Source organism: Semicossyphus pulcher, unplaced genomic scaffold, assembly GCF_022749685.1.
Source record: "Semicossyphus pulcher isolate SPU_LCO1_2020_fin unplaced genomic scaffold, fSemPul1.0.p SCAF_24, whole genome shotgun sequence".
Lineage (NCBI taxonomy): Eukaryota > Metazoa > Chordata > Actinopteri > Labriformes > Labridae > Semicossyphus > Semicossyphus pulcher.
The window spans coordinates 6,400,121-6,413,736 of record NW_027211698.1 but is presented as its reverse complement, the minus strand read 5'-3'; the positions used below and the strand labels follow the sequence as shown (position 1 = coordinate 6,413,736).

The window sequence follows — 13,616 nt, the reverse complement described above, 5'->3', positions numbered from 1 at the left end:
CCCCCCCCTGCATCTCATCTGTTTGCTAAAATCACTTTCACAGGAGGCAGATTAGCCGTGAGAGGAGCTGCACGCTGGTGGAGGAGAGTACCGGCAGCGGGGAAATAATCCGAGCCCAGAGGAGAGAATACGGATACAAACATACACACAAACACATAAACACACACACAAACAAACCAAGTGTGTGGTTGAGGTGTAAAATCTCACGTTATCCAAACCTCGCAGGGGTGTGTGTTCCTGTTTCAGTGTGTTAGCGTCACCTCTCTGACTCCTTCACCTCTCCACAAGGACACAAAGAGCTCTGAAACTTTTCTTAAAGGGACAGTACACCTTTTTAAGCTCAGTTAACTTGTCATAAAGAATAAGCTCTGCAGGAACTTTATAGCGTCTGAATGATGCGGATGAAGCTTGCTGTGTTTCTCTGCAGCACCTGAAGGGAAACGTTGCAGTAAAGAACTTCCTGTCTGCAGCAGAAGCAGAATAAGAACCCCTGCCTTCCTCTCCACCTTGAATGATCTTCATCATGCTCCTCCTCACAGTTTCCTCCTCTCAGCTCAAAGCTGTCAGCTGATCTATTTTTACACCAGGAAAGCTCACTCGATCTGAGCCCGGCTCTCATGATGCCTCTTCTGACTCGTTTCAAGTGTTCGGAAGGTTAAATTACGGCCATTATTCCTCAGGTCTGCACCTGTGGACGCCCCGATGCAGAAACAAGAGTGTGAAGTCTGTGGAGGCCGCAGAGTTTGTTACGCTCGAATGTAAAGTGTGAGAAGTGACGAGGAAAAGATGATTTCACTGGGATGTTTGGACTTTAAAATCAAGTTTCCCTACAGAGACGGACCTTTTTGTTTTAACCACAAACATCACTCTCTACAAGCACACCAGACTCCATTGATAAAAACAGCAATTTATCCTCTCTGAACAAGGGAGTTGCTGCTCTACCTCTGCCATGTTTGGTTAGCTTTTTATGGGTTATTGTGTTACACAAATATTGTGTTGGATTTAAAGTAACCATTTTAAACACCAAAGTCACACAAAAACACAAATTAACTGACCAATTGAGGCAGCTGCAGAGCAGCAGCTCCTGTATGCTGTGAGGTAAAATCACTGTTTTTCTGAATGGAGTCTGGTGTGTTTGCAGAGAGCGATGTAACGTCTGTTTGTGGTTAAAAAAATCTTCCTCTGTAACAAAAAGGTCTATCTCTGTAGGGATCCTTTCTGTAATGTTGTCACACACTTAGAATAACAATCTGAGCCTGTCAGTGGAAACAACAAGAACGTTTACTGGACGACCTTTGATCCATCTGATTTATGTCATTCCTCTGACTCGACACAGACTGTGGTGTTTCCTTCAGAATAAAAGCACGCTATCAGCCCCTCCGTGTGTCTCGTGTCGTCTTTTATGACTCCCCGCTTCATGTCGGAGCTTTTATCTCAACGAGTCCCCGGAGCGTTGTAGAGTTACGGCGGCACAGAGGCCGTTCGATCGCCTGTCTCTTCCTGTGCGCTGAAACGTCCGTCTGATGGAAGCACAGACACACACAGACATATTAGCTGTATGCCATTTACCCTCCCATGCTGTATTGACATGGAGGTGAAACCAGAGTACGGAGGCCCCCCGGGGACACTCTGCAGCGGGAAAGGGTCACACACCCGCGACCTTCAACATCACAACTCATCGCTCACACTGAAAGCTCACCTGCAGCAGAGAACGTAAAACACACGGGCAGGTTTCAGAGTCCCGCTCGGACCACATCTCTGCGTGAAGCCTGGGACCAGATCTCAGAGGATCGTAATGTGTCCAGTGTCTTAACAAGCTGAACTTTGACCCTCATGTTTGTTTTCAGACCAGATTCAGATCCTATTTCTCTGAACGTCCTCATGAAGCCCCTGTCTCTGCACAGGAAGTCTTCATGAGCCTCTGGAATCAGGTGCAGGTTTAACTCACAGAGGTGCTACATGACCGGACAAGCTGCCTTCAACCCCCACAATCCCCTCTATCCTCAGGACCTCAGTGCCCCTATAAAGGATGTCTTTGGCCACATGTCAAAATAAAAGTCCTAACAGAAAATATTATCATTAGAGATAATCAGGCCAAAAGGAAAAGGAGTTTTAAATTGAAATAAGTTCATTTAAAATGAGAGTTTAAAGTGTGAACTAGAGAAAATACGATTATATTATATATTATTATTATACATTATATATAATTATATAATACTTAAAGATTAAAGTAAAAAAACACCTATTTTTTTTACTTTCTCATTTCATATTTTTAAATTTTTCAGAAACACAAAGTGAAGAAATAAATTAAGTTAAATAAAAATAAAAACACAGAAACTGTTATCAAACACAGCTACACCCGAGCCTCCTCCACAGGCAGAGAGGACGTGACCTCTGACCTCTCACCTGCCTGCTCTATCAGGAAGAGTAGGAGGAAGAAGTGGAAGATGAGGAGGACGGATAGAAAAAGGAGGAGGAGGGTGAGGGAGAGGAGGAAGAGGAAGAGGGGAGAGAGGAGGGGAACAATGAGGAAGAGGAGCAGGAGGAGAAGAGGAGAGAGAAGAGGGGAATGAGGAGAGAGAGGAGGGAGAGGAGGAAGAGGAGAGAGAGGGGGAAGAGGAGAGAGAGGGGGGAGAGGAGAGAGAGGGGGGAGAGGAGGAGGGTGGAGGAGGAAGAGGAGAAGGAGGAAGGAGGAGAAATAAAAAAAGGGTTTTTATTTATTTTTATTCAAAATGTTAGTTCATTAACTGCATGTTTGACCAACACCTGAAACTAACTGATTCTGAACAAGAGTGAGTCCTTTCAAAATAAAAGTCTGCTGATTTTGGACGTCTCCACACTCTGAACATGAAGGAGAAAATATCTGAAAAAGGACAAAGTGTTGAAATAACTCATATAAATATTTTCTTCATGTTTATGTTCAGATTGTTTTCAGTGTTCATTTAGTTCCACTTTTATTTTCTCCCCTCTGTGACGCACTTTTAATAGTTTAATGAATTACTTTGCTTTCATGACGAAGAGAAACTTTCAGCTCAGATTGTGCAGAATTTAAAGACATGAAATATTTAAAGATATTTAGAGAAATGACAACAAGTCAAATGATCGCTGTGTGCACCGGACGGTTTCTGTGTTGCTCTGTAGTTCAGGTGTTTCCTCCTCCTCTGTGATAACTGTGTCAGCCTCCTGTGGCGTTCAGAGCTGCCATGTGTCCGTCTCCTGCAGGAGCTACATTTACAGTCAGACTGACTCCTCCTCCATGCTCCGCCCGCTCCACCCGGGCAGCTGCAGCCTGGAGGTGGATGTCAGCGGCTGCAGATGGAGCGAGGTGAAGTCAGGACGCAAACTCTGCAGAGTCAATCCTGCTTTTTTACCGAGATCGTTCCTGACAGGACGACGAAACGAGGGCAGAGAGAGGAGGATCAGAGGGAGGAGTCGCCCAAAGAGACGATTAGTGAGGGATGAAATCAGGAGCAGGAAGACGATTTAACTGATTGTATATGTTTTTATAAAAGGGAAGGAGTCTGGATTAAGAGAAGGGCTCTCCTCTTTTAGAGTCACAGCTGGAGCCTGAAGCAGCAGAGGTCACGTCTCAGAGGTCACGTCGTTCATCGTCTGAGCTTCAGAACGAGACGATGCATCAGATCTAAATCTCATCATGTGTTTGTGTCTCAGCAGAGCGACGTCACACTGAATCACATCACAGCGCCGCCCGTTTCCTGCGAGTCACAGTGTTTTCAGAGAGGCGGGGGCAGGCGGGGGCCGACAGGGGCCACGATGTGACAGGACAGGAGGGGGGAGTGGACCCCTGGGTGCCGCTGCTGCTGCAGGGAGACAAGGTGACTCCAGCACAGAGGACAGAGCTGAAACACGGCCTGCATCAGTGACGCCGCAGCTTCAACATTTACACGTTTTAATATGAAATATTAGATTTTATTAGAAATGATGAGCCAGTGCACATGTAGGTGTTTTCTCTTGCTGTGATGTCATCACTTTGAGAGTTTTATATCCATAAAATCTGCACAAACTAAAGATGATTTCAGTTTTGCTCCAGCTTTTATTGTTTTTATTTTCTCCTGTCGGCACCCCGCGCTGCGTGCATGCTCTCACCACGGTCTGATTTGGGTCTGTAGGAAGTGAACTTCCTGTTTCATTTGAACTTCCTGTTTTCTCTTCTCCTTCAGTCTGTTTTTTTAAGAGCAATCAGGATTTTTTAAAGAGAATAAAACTCTTTTTTTGCAGCCACATCTGTCAAATGAAACAGTTTTTATCCTGCATGAGGATTAAACTGCACACAGGCCCACAGTCGGGTTAATATCATTGTAACAGTCCGTGTGATGCAGCACCGAGCGGGTCACAGCCTGTTCATGAAGATCTGTCACCCTCTCGACCTGAGCCTGAACGCATCATGGAGCAGGTGAGCTCCGTCTGACGATAAATGATTCAGTGCGACACTCTAACGAGCCTCGTCTTCATCAAAGCAAAGCGATGAAATATTCAAGCGGCTCGACACGCAGCCACACCGCCCGACCTCACCCCGCCCGCCCCGACTCCAGCAGGACGACGGGAAGGAGAAAAAAAAAGAGAAGAAGAAGAATCGCTGAGTGTTTTCAGGAACGCTCTGATCAGCGTCTCAGAATCTGACGCAGCAGAAGTCGGAGTATCGACGAGGAGCTGATGGATTTACACGTCAGACGCTCAATAGGAGAAATAAAGTGCTTTTCTTCTGCCAGCAGGAGAAACTGTTTAACGCTGCGGATAGAGAAATAGATATTATAAATATCAAAGAGCAGAAGCTGCTTTTAAAGGTGAAATGTTTCATCATAAAGATGTAAGAAAACATGTTTGCTCTGCAGAGACGGCAGGATTTTAAAATACAAAGAGTGATGCAGAAATCTGAATAAAAAGCCTTAATATGATTTTTCTTCCTACATGAGTCACTGAGTTTCTTTACATTATATTAATATAATATAATAACATTAAACCTTTTGATCTGTGACATTAAACACATCACCATCTGCATTATTATCTCTGTTCTTCAGACTGTAAAAGTCTGCACGCTTTCTTCATTCTTTAACACCGATATATTGTACATATTATAGATAATTTTTTTTATATTTTTATTGTTTATTTTAGTTTATTTTTTTAAGTGTCTTTCCAGACTTTGGATGTTTTTTATTCTAGTTTTTGCAAAACACAAATTCCTCAACACCTTCAATAAACCAGATTCTGATTCTTCTGATAAACATCCATATAAAACAGATTTTTATGTTTTTAATTTAACTGTGAAACTGTGCAAATAAAAATTATTTTCTAATAAATAAATCTGGTCCCAACATTCTTGTTCCCCTGAGCGTGAAAATGTGGCTGACGAGGGCAAAAAGATTCAGAAAGTATGCATATTCAAAAACACACTCGAAAACCGAAACGTGCTGCAAAAGCCGAAACAAACATTAAAGCAAAGGAATGCATATATAAAAGATGCAAAGTTATATTAAACCCAGAAAACAGAAAAGGCTGCAGATCCAGTCGACACATCGGGGGAGCTCCAGGCCTGCAGGGGGCGCTGACTTCAAAGGGATTATGATGAAACATGTTTTATGAAGACGATAAATAACACCTGGAGTTTCAGGCGCACGGGGGGGGAAGCATGGCCAGGTTAGGATGATCACAGCCTCAATGTTAGCTCAGGAGCTGCGATGAAGGCAGTGCTGAATGCTAACTGTTAGCTAGCTGTATAAAACCTAAACTAAGATCAGAGAGAATCGAACGGCACAAACCAAACCACGGTGAACAGTCAACACCGACCTGTCGACGCGAGACACTGCCTGCTTTGTGTTCCAGGGGGCAGAGCTTCTCTCTGCTCACCTGCTGCTGATGAAGTCACATTGGATCGACATGTTTCTCACCGTCACTCTCACCTCCGAATGTGACACTTCAGCCTGTTTTTAGAAACCATCTGCTGATCTGTCACTTTACAGCGAGATCAGCAGAATCACCTCGGCCCCCTCTCCTCTCCGTGATCGTGAACCTCCTCCAGGATCAGGCGCATCGCCTCGGCCTCCGTCTCCGAGATAAGGACACTTCCTCTCTGTCCAGCCGTCGCCCCGGGATACGGCTGTCGTTAAGATAAAAGAGGAGAGCTTGTTCGTCCCCGAGCAGCTCGATGCTCCGCTCTCACCCCGAGGCAGAGTCAGAGGTGTTAATGATTGTGTCCTAAAGGGGAATTCTTTGGGTCTAAATGACTAAAAAGGTACATTACAGAAAGGATCCCCACAGAGATAGACCTTTTTGTTACAGAGGAAGATGATTTTTTTAACCACAAACAGACGTTACATCGCTCTCTGCAAACACACCAGACTCCATTGAGAATAACACTGATTTTACCTGGTTACAAACAGGAGTTGCTGGTGTACCGCTGCCTTGTTCCATTGTGTTTGTGTGTTCAACAGATGTTTGATCTGAGGTAACTATTTAAAACCCCAAACTTACACAATAACACACACAAAGTAACAGACGGAGGCAGCAGCAGACCAGCAGCTCTGCGAGGTAAAATCACTGTTTTTGTCAATGGAGTCTGGTGTGTTTGAAGAGAGCGATGTAACGTCGGTTTCTGGTTAAAAAAACAGATCATCTTACTAAATAAATGACAGCCTGGGTCATGTAAGACACACAGGGTTCATCTTAAAGCACATTAATTTTCTAAAAGAGGATTCAGACGTCTAAAAAGCTAATCCCTGAGAGATGAGCTTCCTGCAGCTCGACCTGAGGTTTAGTCTCAGATATCGTACGCTAAGTACGTCTAATATCTGAGAGAGGAAGATTTAAATGACTTTGTGTTACTTTAAAACCTCCACTACATTCACATGAGGGATTTTACATGTTTTTAAGTCGTCTCTTCACATTAACCTATTTTTGCTTCCCTGCTGAAGCTGCAGAATGAGTCCTTCCTAAATGTTCCCACAGCCTGAGTCACACTAACTGATTTTAAATACTCATGCATGAAGTGAGCATGACTCCGTCCTCCGCCTTTTACTTCTATTTCTGTGCATGTAGGCTAAGTGAAGACAAGAGAGCGTAAAGGAAGGCCTGCAGCGAGGCGAGCAGAGGCGAGCAGAGGCGAGCAGAGGCCAGGAGTGATCGCAGCACAAATGAATTTAACAAATCGTTCAGCTGCAGCCGAGGGCGGTTTGTTCCACACACACGCACACACACACACTCATCTGTCTTCATTCTACAACTGTCTATTAATGTGCTCTGTGTAATACATGCAGGTTTCCAAGAAGGTGAGGCTCAACACTTTCAGTCTAAAGACAAAGAGTTGAGAATGGAGGTAAAAATGTTAATTAGTAGGAATAACAGGAAGTGCTGTGATTCAGATTTAATTTCAGCACTAATTGATGCTTTTTTTGCATTGTGATTATCACTTCTGTTGATAAAGGTGATGACATTGACGTCTCAGTTATTTATGATTTTACATTTTAACCAGATGAAGGATTTTAGTCAACAGATATCTCATAGTAAAGACAGAAACAAGCTGAGCTAAAGCTAGGTGCATCTCAGCCCCCGCAGCCCCACCAAAGCTCTTTGGAAAAAACGCTGATTTTTAATGTAAAATGTTTTATTCTGATTGATGAGTGATTAATAAAAAGGTCTGTTAGTTTTTAAGAAAAGGAGACCTCTGTGGATAATTTGGCTCCAGAACCAAGAACACTGAAGAAGCCCTCGCCTAAAAACTGAGCTAACTTTGTCGGCAGCAGCTCGGATCGTGACCCTCAAAGACCAGAGGTCATTAAAAAAAGATGTGGGTTTTTTTACCAGTTTAAATTCTTCTGTGTATAATTCACCTACTGTTAAAACACTTCTTTAACCATGAACACGGAAACAATCTCAAAATAAAACCTGAGCTAACGTCCTTAGCGGCAGCTCGGCTTGCAGCCCCCGAAGCTGCACCAAACAGCCTAAGAGAAAAATAGATTTTAACGTCAAACTGCTTTAATCTGTGTTTTAACCGTTTTAATCATCAGCTCTGTTTGATTCAGAGAGGAGGAGACCTCTGCAGATAATTCGGCATGAGTAACGTTTGTCCCGACTGATGAACAGAACGGTCAGCCTGCGGAGGACAGCCGTCACTCTGAATGTTTACAGAGACTCGTATCGTGTTCCTGTGTGATAGAAAAGCTCCACCTGGGCGAGGTATTACAGACTAATACATGTTATTAACAAATCTCAAGGTACAAACGTTCCACAAACACCAGTCACTGCAGACAATTTTCATGTAATTAATTCTGTGGAAAGTCCACCCAGAATTTACCGGCTGAAAGTGTCCCCAGTCCGACTCGGAAGGAAATGGACAGTTATTAATATTTAAGATAAAACGTCACCACCCGACACTCGTACATTGCTATAGACGCCCGTGTTGAAGTATCTCTCTCTGGTCTCACAATCGACGCCATGTTTACTCTGCCTCGTCTCGGTCTTAATGACGACTGGACCACAGAGGTACAATGACTGATTCATGACATCATGTTGAAAGCACCCTGATCCTAACACTAACCGTCTGCAGTGGGCTGGACTTGCTTCCACATCTAACATAAAAATCCTTCTAACTTTGCCTCGTGGCGTCGTATTGATCTGAACACACACTTTGCATCGAGCTGAGGCCGACGCTGACGATCAACCGGAGCCGCACAAACATTGAGCAGAGCAACAGACGAGGAAATAAACGCTTACTTTCATTTGAACACAGAGTTTATGAAACGTGTTTGGGAAGAAGTTCCAGCAGAAACAGGAAGCAGAGAAGCTGTGATAACAAAGCATGAGTGTATTTTGTTTATGGACGCCAGTTAGTTTGAAAACCATGTCACAACATTACACCAGTGTGAGCCCAGCTTGGGACATTTGGTGCATCTTTCTAATCAAAAGTTAAATTTAACTAAAATTACGTTGTTAAAATTACACTTTTTTTATCATGTTGGAAGCCAACATTTTTTACAGTCAATAAGTTCAGTAAAAACTTTAACACACATTTCTCCTTTAATGAAGCTACAAAAGCCTTTTCTCCTGTTTCTTAAAATGACCTTTTTTACTACAAGGTTTGGTTGGCAATGATACAACCAGCTGATTTGGTCTAATTATCAAAAGAAATATGAAACACAGTAATATTACACCATGTTTTACACCATATTGTTAATAAATAGTTTATTCTAAAACTATAAAATAATTGATAATTCTTAAAATATTACGGTGTGCAGCAGATATTTCAGGAGTCGTGCTCGCTGCGCTTTCCCTAATACCAAAAGAAAGTCACACCAAACGTCGTAGACAATTATGCTAATTTAAGAAAATATGAATTAAAGGCAAAAAATATAAATGGCTTAATTCAACAAATGAGTGTTCCTACTTCACTTGCGCTGAGCCTTCAATTCGGCGCCCAAGCAGATCACACTGCAGCAGTAGCTCCAATAATACAACCGAAAACAGTCTTGTTGTCTTTCACTAGAACTCACCCGGCTGCGTTGTAGTGAGTGGCGCTCGCTTGTCAATTAAGTTCTAAAATTACCAACAGACCCGCCGCTTTTTACCCAATACACACGCCGTATTCATCAGTGTTTTATGTTTATTCAAATGTAACTATGTTGCGTTTCACGAGCTGTGTGCTAGCAACATAAAGAGAGGAAGTATAAATTGACTGATTTCTAAATGGAGTTCTGACAACAGGAGGACAGTCGTTTTAAATGTGTGAACTCAAGCAAAAAAAGACAAACACGAAATCGACCCATTAACGGGAACTTACCGGAGCTTGTGTGTGAACCTACTGTCAGTCAGAGGGTCCAAGGAGTCTGCTAACCGTCCACGGTGCCGGTGATGCTGCTGCGGCGTGCGGACTCCACGGCGCTCCAGAGAACATGCTATGGTGGAGCGGGGCTGTGCGGGGCGAGAGCGGGAGGAAAAAAACAAAAATTGCACGGAATCACTGAGATGTGAGCCAGGAGAGGTCTTTCCTGACAGCTCTGAAATCCGCGAGCTCTTATTGGACAGCAGGGGGAGAGGTGGGCGCGGAGGAATGAGGCCAGATTGGCGCATAAATAAATGTTAAAACACACTCTGTGATTGGACACAGCGGATTAATACTGACTAAAATAGCGGATTTTATACGCCATGAGGAACATAAATACGATAATAAAGAAGTAAAACTGTCTGTTTATTGTGATAAATTATTCTGATAAAAATACTTAAAGCTGCATTAGTTTACACAGACAATACTTTATGAAAATGTAAAGATATTCTGAATTCAATTTGTTGCAATTAGACGGGACAATAATTAATAAGATAATTATTCCAAAATTGCGAAACTGGTTAAAATATAAAGTCCACTTACGTGCTGTTCCTGGAGCTTTCACACATGTAACTCCGTCTTCATTAAATCCTGTAATTCAGAGGGACTAAAAGAAAAGATATAAAGAAATAAACAGTTTGTTTCTCGATGTTTTAATCGTCTGTACATTTAAATATCTTTAAGCTGCGTTTGTTGCAGAAGTTTAAAGTTTTACCCGTTTTTATTTCTCTCATCCTGAGTGCAGAAATGCGGCAGATTTGATTCAAGAACTTGAATTTGATTCTCAGAGTTTTAATTTAAATGATGTAAAAAACTGTTTTAGACAATCTGAGACTGTGAGCATGGAGCTGAATGAGAAAGTTATTTTAAATCTGGAGTCACTTTATTTCTTTTATTTCTCCATCTTTTTTGTGTCTCTGTGATTTAAAATTACATCTGGATCTGTTGGAGCACATCGTCGTTCCTACGTCTGCTGCAAACGTGAAGTTAACCCTTGAGGAAACTCGTTACGAATTTATAGCTCCGACATAAACATCATGTAGGAGCAGAGGATGCTGGGAAATGTGTCCCTCGTGGCTTCTGCTGACCTTCTGACCTCTTTTAGCTTCTTGTTTTACAGTTTTAGTCTATTCTTATTTATTCATTCTATTCTGTAACAGAAGTTACATCGTTCTCTGCAAACACACCAGACTCCATTCATAAAAACACTGATTCAACCTGTCTGAAGATAACATGTTTACTGGTCTACAGCTGCCTCGATCTGTTAGTTTGTTGTCTTATTGCGTTACACAAACATTGTGTTAGATCTGAACTTACTATTTATAACACCAGAGTCCAACAATAACACAAATAAACTAACCAGCAGTTCGGTCATCAACTCCTGTGTTCTGAGAGGTTAAATTACTGGTTTTATCAGTGGAGTTTGGTGGCTTTTGAAGAGAGCGATGTCACAGCAATCACGCATTTAAACCCAGCTACTTTATTCTGAAATCTTTAGGTTTTTTATTTTGAAGGCTGCACGTGATGAGCCGAGAGGAGTCAGTGAGTAATTCTATTTTAGTGTTTGTTTTTATCAACATGTTTTCCCCCTCTGGGCCACCGTACATGTGTGAGAACATGAGATTTATTCTTTGATTTCCACTTCAAAGAGCTGCACACACACACACACACACCGGGAGCATGAGTAAAGAGAAGGAGCTCCTCTGTGGATTTGTTCGTTGTGACTCTGGAGTCTTTTCACAGCGTCTGATTGACTCTGACTCACACACACACACACACACACACACACACACAGAGGGGTTTAAACAGCAGTGGTTGTCTGGAGTTGTGTCGTGTTTTCGGAGTGTGTCGGTGATTAAACAGACGAGTCGTTGCTGCAGGACTTCCTGTCTGCTTTCATTTAACGAGTCACTGATTTAACATGAGTCACACACACACACACACACACACAATATGTTTCTATGTTTTACGACTAGAATTTAAATATAATATGTACGCTTTGATTGTTTTGACGACTCAGCAGCAGCTTTTATTTCAGTGAGCAAGAAAAGATAAAAACATTTTCAAGTTTTGAATTCCCTAATCGCAAAGTTTATTTGGTTTTAAATAACAACTGTACTTTTTTCTGTTAGACGTGAATGTTTTTGTGATTTATTTCCTGGTTGAAATGATCCAAAACTCCCGACAGATCAGGGACACAAGTTGTTTTCTGCTGTCGAAGCTCAAGTTCTTCTAGTCAAAGGAAAAGGTTAAAGATGCTGCATCAGATAATGTGTAAATAATCTGTCACAAGTTTCTTGCAGTAAAACACAGAAAAATGTTAGACACAACAAAACATGCTTTCATCCCTAAACGATCAAAGTTAAAAACACGAGAATTGCCCTTTAACTTGAAATCTTCAGTTATCGTGGTTAGATGTTCTGTTTCTAAAAGAATTCCTCCTGAGGTAAATTAGTTAATCATTAAATCAGTGAGCTGTAGTTGTGACACCTGCCGAGCTCTGCAGGTGTAAAATCGTCTCTTTTTAAACAGAGGTTTGGTGTGGAGTTAAAATAACGCTCTCTCATTCATTCAGTGGCGAACAGGAAGCAGCAGCTGTCTGAAGAGTCAGGAACAAACTGTGTGAAGATTAAATCTTCTCCACCACCTTCATCAGACCGTTAAACAACATGTGGATCCACCAGGACTCAGGTCTCCATCAGGTCTCTATCAGGTCTCCATCAGGTCTCCATCAGGTCTCTATCAGGTCTCCATCAGGTCTCCATCAGGTCCTGTGTGTCTGTCTGAGGCCTCCTGTGACTGAAACACCGTGATGGTCTGATAAACGTGATGCAGGAGGTTTCAGACTTCAGGATAGACGACAGCAGATTAGCTTGAAAGGCTAATCTCTTTGCTAGCGTGACCACTTGTTATTTTAACAACAGCATGTTCTGCTGCTGCTCTGCGTGCGTGTGTACAGTTGGGACTTCCTCTGTTGTCGATAGTGCTCATACGACGTTTGTTGTCCAGAGGGAACAATGTCATTACTGTAGAGAAAGTGGTTTCTATGACAACGTGACTGCAACAACCTGAAAGATGTCGATATGCATGAGCATGCACAAAACCCGAAACATGCCGCCATCTTGGTTTTCTGGAGCCTGAAGGGACCATATTTGGACGAGAGGGCGGACGAGGGAAGAAGCGAGGAGTTAGCAAAGTCTCCAGCTAACTGTAGTGCTAGCTTGGTTAGCATCTGTAGTTCATAATAGCTGTGATAATAATAAACAGCAGACTCTAACAGCTCAGTCAGAGCAGGTGTGTCCTCACCTGCCGCACAGATACAGTGAACTCTGTGCATGCAGAGTGAAGGTTGCTAACAATGAGCTCTGATGACTTTAACCACACGGTGAATTATTAATGAGTGCTAATGGGCGTCAGCAGCTCTGATCCTGTATTGATTAGGTTTTTCTTACCTCTAATCTAATCATAGCAAAGAGGGGTGGGGGTGGGGGGGGTGTTCATCTTATCTCTGACAGATCTTCTTACACGTGCGCTGCAGACGAGCTCACACCACAGACTGTAGAAGAAGAGGACAGACTGTAGTTAAGCCTCCAGCTTTTTGGCTGACGCCATCTTTTTCTCTGCAGCCAGAAGTGACCATATTTGGACGAGAGGGAGGAGCTAAAGAGGGGTTAGCAAAGTCTTAAGCTAACTCGAGCGCTAGCTTGGTTAGCAGGGTGCATCTGTAAGTCAAGGTTACTCTGATATTAATTGGGATGCTAATTATGGCTAGCTAAAAACA

At 42.7% G+C, this 13,616-nt stretch overlaps 1 pseudogene; it reads right to left on the bottom strand.

Moving 5' to 3' along the window:
* LOC138603705 (double-stranded RNA-specific editase 1-like) overlaps positions 1 to 9,852 on the bottom strand; it is a 36,534-nt pseudogene extending 26,682 nt beyond the window's left edge.
* Positions 9,853 to 13,616: the final 3,764 nt, after the last annotated feature.